Genomic DNA, 16,196 nt, shown 5'->3' with positions numbered 1-16,196 from the left:
TATGGAGATTCCACAGTTCCCAAACAAACTTTTCAGTTCCTTCTGCAATTGTCCTATTTAATTGCCCCACCATGTTTTTAAGCATCCTAAAATATGATTGCTAGTTGATGAGGTAATGTTTATAAAACCCAGGTTTATCATTATAAACCCTTGCGCCCCAAAATACATTAAGATCACTCCTTATAAACTACTGTGATTACTAACTAAATCTTGAAGTTTTCCATTTCAACTATTTTCCTAGATAAGGGGTGTGTGTGTGTTTATCAGTCTGTGGAAGTGTGCGTATTAGATTTGTAAAGAAATGTAATTTGAAAGGGAAATAGAAACTTTTAGTTACTTATGATTTTATGTAATTTAAAATTTGTAATTAGTAAAACTATTTTAAAGAATACCTTAGACCTTAAAAATGACACTCCAATAATCAGTTTGTCCTAAAAATTGTAACATAGTTGCAATTATAACTTGAAATTTGCTTTATTCATAATGGACCCAAACTGGGAATATGCCCATCAACTGGTAAATGAATAAACAAATTTCAGTACATCCATACAGTGGAATATCCCTCAGCAATAAAAACTAACAAAACTGCTGATACATTCAACAACTCAGATGAATCCCAAAGCATTATACTAAGTGAATGAAGGCAGACATCAAAGGCTATCTGCTGTATAATTCCATATATGTAAACAAATAAAACTATATGAGCAACAATGAGACCTGTGGTTGCTAGGAGATGAGGTCAAGGGAGAAGACCCTGACTGCAAAGGGCCATGAGGGGAATTTTGCTGTGGTAGAAATAATCTATCTCTTGATTATGGTAGTGGTTACATAATTACATGTATTTGTCAAAACCCTTAAAACTGTGCTCCTAAAACAAGGATAACTTTTGCTGTAAATTATATCTCAATAAATATGACTTGAAAAATGAAGAACGTTAGATATCAAATTATGAGATGTGTGAATTTTGATCAGAGTTCGGTTAAAAACAAAGAAGCTATGAAGAGCATTAAGCAATTGTGGAAAATTAAAATATTAATTGATTATTAGATGACAAGAGAATTGTACATTTTTCTTAGATATTATAATATTGTGTTGATGTAAGAAAATGTCCTTGCTCTTTTATGTTCTCACTCAGGACATGCACATTAAAGTACTGAGGGGTAAAATGCAATGTTTGTAAGTACTTTGGAATGATTCAGCAAAAGAAAAATAGAAATACAGTTAAAGTAAATATGCCAAACTGTTAACAATTATTAAAACTACATGGTGGATGCATAAAATAATGATGGATGTATAAGTGTTCATTAATAATACCCTTTTTGCTTCTCTGTATGTTTGAAATTTTTCATGGTAAAATGATAGGGCTGAAAGTAGCATTAATAAATTTGCTGAAGTTCTCAAAATTTTTGCAAAACTATTATATTGCAAAAGTCAAAAGTGATAAGATGGCAAATTACTATCAGAGAATTTTGTCCAAAAAATTACACTCCAAAAATCTATTTGTTCCAGAAATTATAACTTTTGCAATTGTAATTTAAAATTTGCTAAAGTTTAAAAAATTTGGGGGCAATTTGGGAGTTTATCTTTTAATTTCAAAAAAAATTTTTTGAAGTATTATTGATATACACTCTTATGAGGTTTCACATGAAAAATAATGTGGTTACTACATTCACCCCTATTATCAAGTCCTCCCCATGCCCTATTGCAGTCACGGTCCATCAGTGTAGTAAGATGCCACAGAGTCCCTATTTGCCTTCTCTGTGCTACACTGTTCTCCCCGTGATCCCCCATACCATGTGTACTAAACATAATACCCCTCAATCCCCTTCTCCCTCCCTCCCCACCCGCCCTCCCACACCACTCCCCTTTGGTAACCACTAGTTCATTCTTGGAGTATGTGAGTCTGCTACTATTCTCTTCCTTGACTTCTGCTTTGACTTTTCCTTGACTCCACAAATGAAGGAAATCATTTTTGGTACTTGTCTTTCTCTGCCTGGCTTATTTCACCGAGCATAATATCCTCTAGCTCCATCCATGTTGTTGCAAATGGTAGGATTTGTTTTATTCTTATGGCTGAATAATATTCCATTGTGTATATGTACCACATCTTATCCATTCATCTACTGATGGACACTTAGGTTGTGCTTCCATATCTTGGGCTGTTGTAAATAGTGCTATGATCAACATAGGGGAGAATATGTCTTTTTGAATCTGAGAACTTGTATTCTTTAGGTAAATTCCTAGGCATGGAATTCCTGGGTAAAATGGTATTTCTCTGTTTAGTTTTTTGAGGAACCTCCATACTGTTTTCCACAATGGTTAAACTAATTGTCATTCCCACAAACAGTATAGAGGGTTCCCCTTTCTCCACATGCTCGCCAGCATTTGTGTTTCCTTGTCTTTTGGATGTTGGCCATCCTAACTGGTGTGAGGTGATATCTCATTGTGGTTTTAATTTGCATTTCCCTGATAATTAGCGATGTGGAGCATCTTTTCATGTGCCTGTTGGCCATGTGAATTTCTTCTTTGGAGAAGTATCTGTTCATATCCTCCACCCATTTTTTAAAAGGATTATGTGCCTTTTGGGTATTGAAGCATGTGGGTTCTTTATATATTTTGGATGTTAACCCCTTGTTATATATGACATTTACAAATATATTCTCCCATACTGTAGGATACCTTTTTGTTCTGCTAATGGTGCCCTTTGCTGTACAGTAGCTTTTTAGCTTGGTGGAGTCCCATTTGTTCATTTTTGCTTTTGTTTCCCTCGCTCGAGAAGATGCGCTCAGGAAAAAGTTGCTCATGTTTATTTTCAAGAGATTTTTGCCTATGTTGTCTTCTAAATTCCAAATTTTAATGTTTTTGTATTGTTCACTGCCAAATGTTGGTTAGTGCATTCACTTTAAGTGGCCTTTTTTGACAAAACTATCCTTAGCTAGAAAGTCTCTTCTAAGGCTTTTAAATGCCAGATAAAAGTATGCTTGCAATACGCAGACAGGTGGCAGCAACGTTCACAACTTTTTTTTCTTTACCATGCTGTGAGTTAAAGGGCAGCACCGAGTCCTTAATTTTCAAGGGCTGTATAAATTGGCTGAGTTTACTAAGTTACCACTGTGCCAACTATTCAATTTTTATTGCAATTGCATTCTGTTATATACACATTGCTTCTCTCAACACAAATATATGCTATCCTCTGGATCTCCTTTCTATAGCCTATAATTTACTTCCAGTCAACATAATTCTTAAAAATAAGTTTGTCATTTAAAACACATTTAGATTTTCAAAAGCTTAATAATATGATTTCTGCATTATAGTTTTACCTGCAAAAACTTAAATTAACTTGGTAATGCTAGGCAAATATTTAAATAATGTACATTTATATTTATTGACATGGAAATGTGCTCTAGATACATTATATGGAAAATATAGTTTATCAAACAGAATGTACTGTATTAACCCTGATTACCAAGTATATGCAAATAGAGAAATAAGTGCCAAAAAGTCATGGTACCCACCTAAACAGTGCTAATGGTAGATGGTGGAATAGAATATGATTTTCATTTTCTTTATTTTTTTCTGTTTTGTCTAAAACTTATATAAGTAACTTTTCCATTTATAATAAGAAAAAATTAAGTGAGCATAAGACATGATACAGAAAATGTTCATAAATTTAAGTGCCTATAGAAATTCATAAATAATAAAATGCCAAACTGTAGTTTCATACAATACCTAACAGTAAGAAATTTACAAGGTGAAGGAAATAGGGAGATAAACTGCAAGCAAAGACATGAGGGCAGAAATTATGTACTGTTGACACAGAAAATTTGTCAGATATTGTAAAGTGTTCATATTTGCAAAACGAAACTACAGTGTGGGACCACCCTCAATGTTCGGATAAGTTTTCACTTATTCCTACAGACTGGGAAACTGTATCAGTCAGAGATCAGCTATCTAGAACAGGATTCATGATAGTTAATATAAGCAAAAGAGGATCTACTACTAGGCATTTATTAGCTTACAAAATTGTTGGGAGGGATGGTGAAATAATGTATGCTGAGTTTTCAGCAATGATTCAGGAAGACACACTGCAGAACTGAACCATCAAGAGCTCTGCTGCCTGTACACTCAGGAAGCAAACTGGAAAATGGGAAAGCTGATTCTAATGCTAGAGTCTCCAGAACCACACTGACGCTGCATGTTAAGGAAACCACCACAATTACAAAACTGCCATGGCAAGGAAGCCACCGCAAAGAAGCCTCTATGAGCAGGAAGCATCCTTGCAGCTGCTCCAGAAGCATACCATACCTGCTGTGATAGGCATCAGAAAACTGATGTTCCATGTCTTGAAATTAGTGATCAGACACCAGAACTTCTGATTAACATTGCCACAGAAAAATCAGGTACCTACAGACCATGCTTACCTCTAGGAGGAAAAAGGCAGCATAAGAATGAATTGTCTGTATTTTGTCCCTCCAACATTGAATCCACCACAACTCCAGCCACAAAGAAATCTGAGACATGTAACTATTACCTTTTCAGCCTTTGCAGTAAAGAATGGCTCACTACAAGGGGTTGGAATGGATATTAAGCACCAATCTATCTTACATCCTAAAGAACCATTAATAGATATTAAATGAAGTGAAGGAGAAGAAAAATATAGACTTAACCCTTCTATGTTGAGTTTTCAGTGGTTAAAAACAAATTCATGGGGGGCAGAGCCAACATGGTGGCGTGAGTAGGACAGTGGGAATCTCCTCCCAAAAACATATATATTTTTGAAAATACAACAAATACAACTAATCCTAAAAGAGAGACCAGAAGACACAGGACAACAGCCAGACTACATCCACACATGCGAGAGCCCAGCACCTGGTGAAAGGGGTAAGATACAAGCCCCGGCCCATTGGGCCCTGAGCACACCTCCCCCCAGCTCCCCACGGGAGGAGAGGAGTCGGAGTGGAGAGGGAGAGGGAGGCCAGGACTGCTGAACACCTAGCCCCAGCCATCTGGACCAGAGCACAGACACAGTGCATGCATGGGGTCCTGGATACTAGGGAAACAGGGCAGCAGGACTGGTGAGTGGGTCCTGAAGCTGATGCCCCTGTGACAAAGAAAAGCGAGTGCTTTTTGAAAGTCTTAAGGGGACAGGGATGCAACAGCTGGATGGAAACAACACAGGTCACAGTCCAGTAGCTGGAAATTACAGGGAAAACCCGGTGCACTAACCCCCTGGGCAATAGCTCTGAGAGCTCTCATGGAGGTAAACAGTCAAACAGCCCCCCGTCCATTACCCTACCAGGGCGAGGCAAAAGCAGACAAGCAGCCTAAGACTGGCCACGCCCTCAGAAAGGGAGCTTCCTCCACACCAGCTGGGCAAGACACAAAGACCCACTCTACACACAATTAACCAAGACAAGCCACTAGGGGTCGCAGTTCTCCCAGTAAAGAAAGGCCAGTAGCAAGTGGAAAGCTTGGCCCCCACAGCTGACAGTCAATAGCACCTATCAACATGAAAAGGCAAAAAAATATGATCCAGACAATACTAACCCAGACAGCTTCAGCATCTGCTACATCTTCCCTTGAGAAGGAACCTGGGGAGACAGATTTAACCAGTCTTGCTGAAAAAGAATTCAAAACAAAAGTCATAACCATCCTGATGGACTTGCAGAGAAATATGCAAGAACTAAGGAAGGAGAATACAGAAATAAAACAAGCTCTGGAAGGACTTGAAAACAGAATGGACGAGATGCAAGAGACCATTAATAGACTAGAAAACAGAGAACAGGAACGCAGAGAAGCTGATGCAGAGAGAGATAAAAGGATCTCCAGGAATGAAAGAATTCTAAGAGAGCTGAGTGATCAGTGACCAATCAAAATGGAACAATATCTCCATTATAGGGGTTCCAGAAGAAGAAGAGAGAGAGAAAGGGATAGAAAGTATCTTTGAAGAAAATAATTGCTGAAAACTTCCACAAACTAGGGGAGGAAATGGCCTCTCAGACCACAGAGGTACACAGAACTCCCATGACAAGGGATCCAAGGAGGGCAACACCAAGACACATAATAATTAAAATGGCAAAGATCAAAGACAAGGACAAAGTATTAAAGGCAGCCAGAGAGAAAAAAAAGGTTACCTAGAAAGGAAAACCCATCAGGCTATCATCAGACTTCTCAACAGAAACCCTACAGGCCAGAAGAGGATGGCATGATATACTTAATGTAATGAAACAGAAGGGCCTCGAACAAAGACTACTGTATCCAGCACAATTATCATTTAAATATGCAGGAAGGATTAAACAATTCCCAGACAAGCAAAAGTTGAGGGAACTTGCCTCCCACAAACCACCTCTACAGGGCATCTTTGAGGGACTGCTCTAGATGGGAGAACTCCTAAAAAGAGCACAGAACAAAACACCCAACATATGAAGAAGGGAGGAGGAGGAATAAGAAGGGAGAGAAATAAAGAATCATAGACCGTGTTTATAATAGCTCAACAAGTGAGTTAAGTTAGACAGTAAGATAGTAAAGAAGCTAACCCTGAACCTTTGGTGACCACAAACTTAAAGCTTGCAATGGCAATAAGTACATACCTTTCAATAATCACCCTAAATGTAAATGGACTGAATGCACCAATCAAAAGACACAGAGGAATAGAATGAAAAAAAAAGCAAGATCCATCCATGTGCTGCTTAAAAGAGACTCACCTTAAAACCAAAGACATGCACAGACTTAAAGTCAAGGGATTGAAAAACATGTTTCATGCAAACAACAGAGAGAAAAAAGCAGCTGTTGCAATTCTAGTGTCAGACAAAACAGACTTCAAAATAAAGAAAGTAACAAAAGATAAAGAAGAACATTATATAATGATAAAGGGCTCAGTCCAACAAGAGGATATAACCATTATAAATATATATGCACCCAATACAAGAGCAGCAACATATCTGAAACAAATAATAACAGAACTAAAGGAGGAAATAGAATGCAATGCATTCATTCTGGGAGACTTCAACACACCACTCACTCTAAAGGGCAGATCCACCAGACAGAAAATAAGTAAGGACATAGAGGCACTGAACAACACACTAGAACAGATGGACTCTACATCCAATAGATGTACAACTAGAACAATAGAACTCTACATCCAAAAGAAACAGGATACACATTCTTCTCAAGTGCACATGGAACATTCTCCAGAATAGACCACATACTAGGCCACAAAAAGAGCCTCAGTAAATTCCAAAAAACTGAAATCCTACAAACCAACTTTTCAGACCACAAAGGCATAAAACTAGAAATAAACTGTACAAAGAAAGCAAAAAGGCTCACAAACACATGGAGGCTTAACAACACGCTCCTAAATAATCGATTAATCAATGACCAAATCAAAATGGAGATCCAGCAATATATGGAAACAAACGACAACAACAACACAAAGTCCCAACTACTGTGGGATACAGCAAAAGAAGTCTTAAGAGGAAAGTATATAGCAATCCAGGCATATTTAAAGAAGGAAGAACAATACCAAATGAATGGTCTAATGTCACAATTATCGAAATTGGAAAAAGAAGAACAAATGAGGCCTAAGATCAGCAGAAGGAGGGACATAATAAAGATCAGAAAAGAAATAAATAAAATTGAGAAGAATAAAACAATAGAAAAAAATCAATGAAACCAAGAGCTGGTTCTTCGAGAAAATAAACAAAATTGAAAAGTCTCTAGCCAGACTCATTAAGAGGAAAAGAGAGTCAACACCAATCAACAGAATCAGAAACGAGAAAGGAAAAATCACGATGGACCCCACAGAAATACAAAGAATTATTAGAGAGTACTATGAAAACCTATATGCTAACAAGCTGGGAAACCTAAGAAAAATGGACAACTTTCTAGAAAAATACAACCTTCCAAGACTGACCCAGAAAGAAACAGAAAATCTAAACAGACCAATTACCAGCAATGAAATTGAAGCGGTAATAAAAAAACTACCAAAGAACAAAACCTCCGGGCCAGATGGATTCACCTCAGAATTTTATCAGACATACAGGGAAGACATAATACCCATTCTCCTTAAAGTGTTCCAAAAAATAGAAGAGGAGGGAATACTCCCAAACTCATTCTATGGAGCCAACATCACCCTAATACCAAAACAAGGCAAAGAACCCACCAAAAAAGAAAACTACAGACCAATATCCCTGATGAACATAGATGCAAAAACACTCAACAAAATATTAGCAAACCGAATTCAAAAATACATCAGAAGGATCATACACCATGACCAAGTGGGATTCATCCCAGGGATGCAAGGATGGTACAACATTTGAAAATCCAGCAACATCATCCACCACATCAACAAAAAGAAGGACAAAAACCACATGATCATCTCCATAGATGCTGAAAAAGCATGTGACAAAATTCAACATCCATTCATGATAAAAATTCTCAGCAAAATGAGAATAGAGGGCAAGTACCTCAACATAATAAAGGCCATTTATGATAAACCCACAGCCGACATTATACTGAACAGTGAGAAGCTGAAAGCTTTTCCTCTGAGATCGGGAACTAGACAGGGATGCCCATGCTCCCCACTGTTATTTAATATAGTACTGAAGGTCCTAGCCATGGCAATCAGAAAAAACAAAGAAACACAAGGAATCCAGATTGGTAAAGAAGAAGTTAAACTGTCACTATTTGCAGATGACATGATATTGTACATAAAAAACCCTAAAGACTCCACCCCAAAACTACTAGAACTGATATCGGAATACAGCAAAGTTGAAGGAGACAAAATTAACACACAGAAATCTGTGGCTTTCCTATACACTAACAATGAACCAATAGAAAGAGAAATCAGGAAAACAACTCCAATCACAATTGTATCAAAAAGAATAAAATACCTAGGAATAAACCTAACCAAAGAAGTGAAAGACTTATACTCTGAAAACTACAAGTCACTCTTAAGAGAAATTAAAGGGGGCACTAACAAATGGAAACTCATCCCATGCTCATGGCTAGGAAGAATTAATATTGTCAAAATGGCCATCCTGCCCAAAGCAATATACAGATTTGATGCAATCCCTATCAAACTACCAGCAACATTCTTCAATGAACTGGAACAAATAATTCAAAAATTCATATGGAAACACCAAAGACTCTGAATATCCAAAGCAATCCAGAAAAAGAAGAATAAAGTGGGGGGGATCTAACTCCCCAACTTCAAGCTCTCCTATAAAGCCATAATAATCAAAACAATTTCGTACTGGCACAAGAACAGAGCCACAGACCAGTGGAACAGACAAGAGACTCCAGACATTAACCCAGACATATATGGTCAACTAATATTTGATAAAGGAGCCATGAAAATACAATGACAGTCTCTTCAACAGATGGTGCTGGCAAAACTGGACAGCAACATGTAGGAGAATGAAACTGGACCATTGTCTAACCCCATATACAAAAGTAAACTCAAAATGGATCAAAGACCTGAATGTAAGTCATGAAACCATTAAACTCTTGGAAAAAAACATAGGCAAAAACCTTAGACATAAACATGAGTGACCTCTTCTTGAACATATCTCCCCGGGCAAGGAAAACAAGAGCAAAAATGAACAAGTGGGACTATATTAAGCTGAAAAGCTTCTGTACAGCAAACGACACCATCAATAGAACAAAAAGGAACCCTACAGTATGGGAGAATATATTTGTAAATGACAGATCTGATAAAGGCTTGACGTCCAAAATATATAAAGAGCTCACATGCCTCAATAAACAAATAACAAATAACCCAATTAAAAAATGGGCAGAGGAACTGAACAGACAGTTCTCTAAAAAAGAAATACAGATGGCCAACAGACACATGAAAAGATGCTCCACATCGCTAATTATCAGAGAAATGCAAATTAAAACTACAGTGAGGTATCACCTCACACCAGTAAGGATGGCTGCCATCCAAAAGACAAACAACAACTAATGTTGGTGAGGCTGTGGAGAAAGGGGAACCCTCCTACACTGCTGGTGGGAATGTAAATTAGTTCAACCATTGGGGAAAGCAGTATGGCGGTTCCTCAAAATGCTCAAAACAGACTTACCATTTGACCCAGGAATTCCACTCCTAGGAATTTACCCTAAGAACACAGCAATCAAGTTTGAGAAAGACAGATGCACCCCTATGTTTATCGCAGCACTATTTATATTAGTCAAGAATTGGAAGCAACCTAAATGTCCATCGATAGATGAATGGATAAAAGAAGATGTGGTACATATACACAATGGAATACTACTCAGCCATAAGAAGAGGGCAAATCCTACCATTTGCAGCAACATGGATGGAGCTGGGGGGTATTATGCTCAGTGAAATAAGCCAAGCAGAGAAAGAGAAATACAAAATGATTACACTCATCTGTGGAGTATAAGAACAAAGGAAAAACTGAAGGAACAAAACAGCAGCAGAATCACAGAACCCAAGAATGGACTAACAGGTACCAAAGGGAAAGGGATTGGGGAGGATGGCTGGGTAGGGAGGGATAAGGGTGGGGGAAGAAGAAGGGAGATATTAAGATTAGCATGCATGGGGGGGTGGGAGAAAGGGGAGGGCTCTACAACACAGAGAAGACAAGTAGTGATTCTACAACATTTTGCTATGCTGATGGACAGTGACTGTAAAGGGGTTTATAGGGGGGACCTGTTATAGGGGAGAGCCTAGCAAACATAATATTCTTCATGTAAGTGTAGATTAATGACAAAAAAAAAAAAGTAAGAAAGAAAAGGGGGATTACTCCCTGATAGGATAAAACTAACTGTAAATCAACAATTAATACATGCTTTAAATATCCTTAATTTTGATCACTTAAAGGGTGTCAGATGATTGGCTATGGAGGTACATTTTTCTGATAATATTCCTTTCTCTTAAAAAGAAAAAAAAAAGCAGTTCCTGTGTGGTGACCTCCAATGAGTTCTACACAATGGTATAAAGGGCATATAAAAGTGTAGGCAAAGGGTCTGTTTATATTTATACAGAGGATCAAAGCGTAATTTGGCTACCCAGAAAATGAACTAAGATATGATATGAAGAAGAACTTCCAACATCAGCACTCTCTGGAAGACTCATACCAGAAGATGATCATCAAAAAACCTCAACAAAGATCCGGGCGCTGCTACAGCTGTAGCTGCATTCATCCCACCGGTTCCTAGACTTGCCATGGGAATGAAGAAGGAGATATCTAAGCTGGCCTGTGCAAACAGTAAAACAACAAATTTGACTGGATCTATACTGTTGGAACTCAACTAAGAATTAGGAGAAGTGCAAGTTGTAGCGCTCCAAAATCTTACAACTACAGACTATCTACTGTTAAAAGAACATACGGGATGTGAACAGTTCCCAGGAATGGGTTGTTTTAATTTGTCTGATTTCTCTCAGACTGTTCAAGTACAGTTGGACAATATCCATCATATCATAGATAAATTTTCACAAATGCCTAGGATGCCTAACTGGTTTTCTTGGTTTCACTGGAGATGGCTGGTAATTATAGATCTGCTTTGGTTATGCAACTATATTCCTATTATGTTAATGTGTGTGCACAATTTAATTAGTAGCTTAGAACCTATACATGCTTAAGTTACTCTACAAGAAGATATGTCAAAGAAATCATCAATCTTCCCATGTTTTCTTCCGCCTGCTACTTCTATAGCTTTTCTTCTTCCTTCCTAATTACAACCCTTAAATAGAATTCATGCCTCATATCGAATTTACCGAGTATCATAATTCCTCCAAGTGGTAAAGATACCTCAAGACGAATGCTGGGCATAGAAGCCACAGGGCATAAATCTGAAAAGAAGTAAAAAGCTAACCTTTTCAAACAATATGGCCTCTCTCTCACTTACCAACTTTACATTTCCCTGTATGGCCCCGGAAGATGACTGGTTAGCCAGAGACGGGTAAGATTCCTCAAGGGAGGAACATCCTAAGGCAGGCACAGTCGCAGGGGGGCCATCAGGTGAGAAATTGGGGATCAACAGAGGTGTTGGGGGAAATTGGGGGATCACCCCCTCTGTTTTGAGAGAAATCTTCTGCATCTGCGGATGTTTTATTGCCCTTGTCTAGCTTGGATTAACACATAGTCTACAGGCACACACCTGATCATCTACATTTGCTCTCTTACAACACTAAACTATGTTTTCTACCTTTATCTTGCATCTACCTACCACTTCAGCATTTTATTAAAAATAATAATAATAATAATAAAGGGAGAAATGTGGGATCCACATATAAATCAAGTATAAGAATCAAACAAATATTCATATTTGACCTGATTGTTTATAGTTCATAATGCATGATCAAAACCGAAAGTTTCTGTGATGACAGCCCTTATACTGTTCACCATGTAAGAACTTATTCACTATCTAAGAATTTGTTCACCATGTAAGAACTTGTTCGTTATGCTTCAGAAGATTGGAGACTGATGAAAATTAGGCTTGGGGTGGATTAATGATTGTGCATTGAGCATTGACTCCCCTATACAGAATTTTATTGTTGTTAACAACCATTTGATCAATAAATATGAGAGATGCTCTGTCAAAAAAAAAAAAAACAAATTCATTATTGGGCTCTCTCCTCCCTCTCCAAACTATCTCTGTATCTGGAATTTCCAGTTGCTATTAAAGCTGCCAATAATCTATTATTTATCTCATTTAGAAAACTGTATGTGCCATGTGTCTATGTAGCATCCAAGAAATACTTCTCAATAACATAAATGATACCTTACACTATAAAAGTAGCTTGAACATTTAACTAGAAAAACTTTTATCATTCTACAAGTGACTCTTTGTACTGAAAATTACAAGGATAGCAAATTAAGCCACTCTCACAGGAATACTAATATCATTTCTGTAACAGTGATTCGTCACCTTTTTCTGTTTAAAAATACCTAGTGGAAACATTTTCTGAGTAATAATAACTCACTATGGCACAAAGCATTCCAAATAATCATTAAAATTTAATCTGTATTCTTCAGTCATGGATTATAAACATAAATGTATTCGTTCAAATATCCTCAAAATTTACTGCCATGAATTGTGATACAAATGGCAATAAATCATCAGTAAATATTAAATAAAACAAAGGCTGGAAATTTGGAAGTACTGAAGAGTGGTTTGAGTCTTCTGTACAGACCTACTGATTGAATCAATTTTATTAGGTAGGTAGTAAAATAATCTAGAGAGCCTGAACTATTGTGAAAATGTGAATTCATTCACTTGAATTTTGTTATAGCATAGATGGCTCAAAATAGCACTTAGACTTTGGTGTTATATGAGTTAATCTTACACTTAATTCAAAGCTGTCAAGTTATATTTGACATATATCGTGATACATAGCAAACTCCTGTGACACATGCTGATGATGGCTATAGCAGTTTGACTAAGGTGTATTTTCAATAGTTTGATAGTAATATGATTGTTCTACATGGCAACAAAAGAATCATATGTCAACTAATGGTCACACATATCAGAAAAAAGGGACCTCCTTTCACAGTGGAGGCTAAAAGCTCTCTAAATTAGAACCATAATATATTTCAACTGGGTGCTATTTATTTATAAATGAATATAATCTGTAATCTACTTCTTATCAATGTTGATTTCAACACAATCTCTGTATTTGAAAACTTAGTTTCCTGATAGAGAATATATACCAATAACTACAAGACAATGGGACAAATATTGTGTGAAAAATGTGCAAAATGCTATGGGATTGCAGGATGAGAGAGAGAAACTTTTCTCTTGGGGATAGGAAAGAATTTAGGTAATCAGGATATCTTCACAGACAAGAATATATCCAACCTGGGTCTTCACTGAAGGATGATTAGTATGTGGTCATATTAACAAGAAGAAGGAAGGGCATCAGGCAGGGTATACAGTGATAGGAAAGGTAATGAGTAGAAGGGAAAGACCAGTAGGTATCAAGACAACTGGGAATAATCAATATTGCTAGAAAAGAAAGTATTTTTTAAGGAGTTTCCATTTAAAAAGACCCCGTTATGAAGGACCTTGTGTTCCATGCTTGAGCACATGTTGGCCCTCAATAAATAGTGTGAATGAAAGAAATGAAAGGATGGATCTGCTAAAGCAACCCCATTAATATGTTTTAAGCAGGAGAGAGACTTGATTAGATTGCATTTTAAGTGAGTCAGAGAAGTGTGGAAGGTAGGAAACTGTTTTGAAGCATATTGCAGTTCTTCAGACCAAAAGTTAGGAAGCTGTGATCCCAGAAAACTGGTTTGTTCGAGCTCTCAGAGCTGATTAGCAGCAAAATTGGCTTTTCTCCCTACATTCATATACTTTTTGTACCACACTTCTTTATCTACAAATTCATTACTTACCACCTAAAACCTGAGGTATGTGTTAGAGGATTTCCATTGTAATGCTGCAATGGTACAATGATAATTGGAAGTTGTAAACAGGTATCACTGGCTAATAATGATGCTGGCTATTTTTTTAGGGACACATAATTTGAATATTGGTATATTAAGAATTAATCTGGCTTGCACATCAGCCAACAAAAGCAATTTATAGAGGCTAAGGAACTTTTTTTTCTTGAATTTTGCTTTTTTTTTTTTAAAGGAAGACATATTTAAGTAAGTGATTATTTCTCAGAAATATCCCTATCATTACATTTTTCTAGAGGCATTCTTTCCCACATGAAACTGTCTGGCCATAAAGCCAGTGACTACTTTTCTCATATTCCAACCACTGATGATTCCTAGCATCCTGGCTTGCTTCCCACTTCTTCTTTCATTTCTCAGTTCTCATCCCTCCTTTCACTTCCTCCCTGTGTTAGACCAGCTACTAGCTGCCAAGAAAGTGGTTATCAAATCAGGAAGCTTTTCTTTGTCAATCAACTGATTTTCCTACATTGAAACTAAAAAATAGTAAGGTTTTGTCAAAAATCTAAACCAGACTTAAATCATTGGAAATTTTGGGTAGTACGAAGCTGTTCTCAATTTAATAAAAAGGCAAGGGAGTACTCTTGACTCTTCAACTCTGATTTCGGTTCCAAACTGTTTTGTTTCTGATAATGCACCTGATTACCCTTCTCTAGTATTGATAATCAATTTGTATTGTACCTCACTTGGTAGACAATTTGACTCCACACATCACAGCTAAAGACATAATGGAACCCATACTGGTGGGGAAAACCATGTGACCTCTACATTACTAAAGGAGGATCAGACTAGAGATTCCTGGCTTGCTTTGATTTCTAACAGGCTGGTCTAGTTGGGTAGAAGGCTCCGGCCTGGACTATACCAAATCTGAAATAGTATAATTCTGAAATAGTAAGGGTGAAAAAGGAAATAGTAGAACTTATCAGGACCCCTGCAATACAACCCTAAATTCCTTCCATTACACACTTCCCACATCATTCCTTTCACAGTACTAGGCCAAATCAAGTCTCTCAAAGACCATTTCCACATGCAGATAGCTATTGAATACATTTTGGCCCCAGTGTAGCTCTATAAATCTCACTAGATAACTGTAGGGACCTATAGGAAAAATGGAAGTTCCATTGCCAGGATCCTCACCTGATCCTAACCTATTCACTAATGATGAATGCACAATAATGTAATACTTACCCTGCCTACTGCACAGGCAGCTTGGATACTGCCTGTGGTAATATAAAAAGAGCTCTTCCAAGTGCTAAGGGAAGAAGAGAGTAGAGGCTGGGGATGACAGCAGAGCCTGGAGCAGAGGCAGAGACAGAGACAGATTTGCTTCTTGAAGACTACCCTGGAGGTGGACTGGATTCTAGTGCTTGGCCTGCCACCATAAGAATAAAGCTTGGCATAAGCCCCTTTTAACCCCCAACATTCCACTGTCATTTTTTCAGTTTCATCAAATCCATAGTGAATGTGCCCAGAGTTAGGAACTCCCTCTGGCCTGGAGCTACAGGACCCCATCTACGCATCCTAATCATAGCTTCAGCTCAGAAAGAATAAAAAAATAAAATTTTGAAAATTTGTAGCTTTCTCTGCCAGACATATTTTTCCAAATATCCACTGGTAACCCACAAACTCAAACTACTTATTGACAAAAAAGTGAAAAATCCTATGTTCCTTTACCTGTGTTTTACATTTAGTGGAACATCAAAATATGCACAGGATAAGTAGCTCCATTTTTCTACAAATTTCAGCAAAGCTCAGTCCTGAAAGATT

This window comes from Manis javanica, chromosome 5 (genome assembly GCF_040802235.1).
Source record: "Manis javanica isolate MJ-LG chromosome 5, MJ_LKY, whole genome shotgun sequence".
Lineage (NCBI taxonomy): Eukaryota > Metazoa > Chordata > Mammalia > Pholidota > Manidae > Manis > Manis javanica.
The sequence above is the reverse complement of the archived record's forward strand: the minus strand, read 5'-3'. Positions refer to the sequence as shown.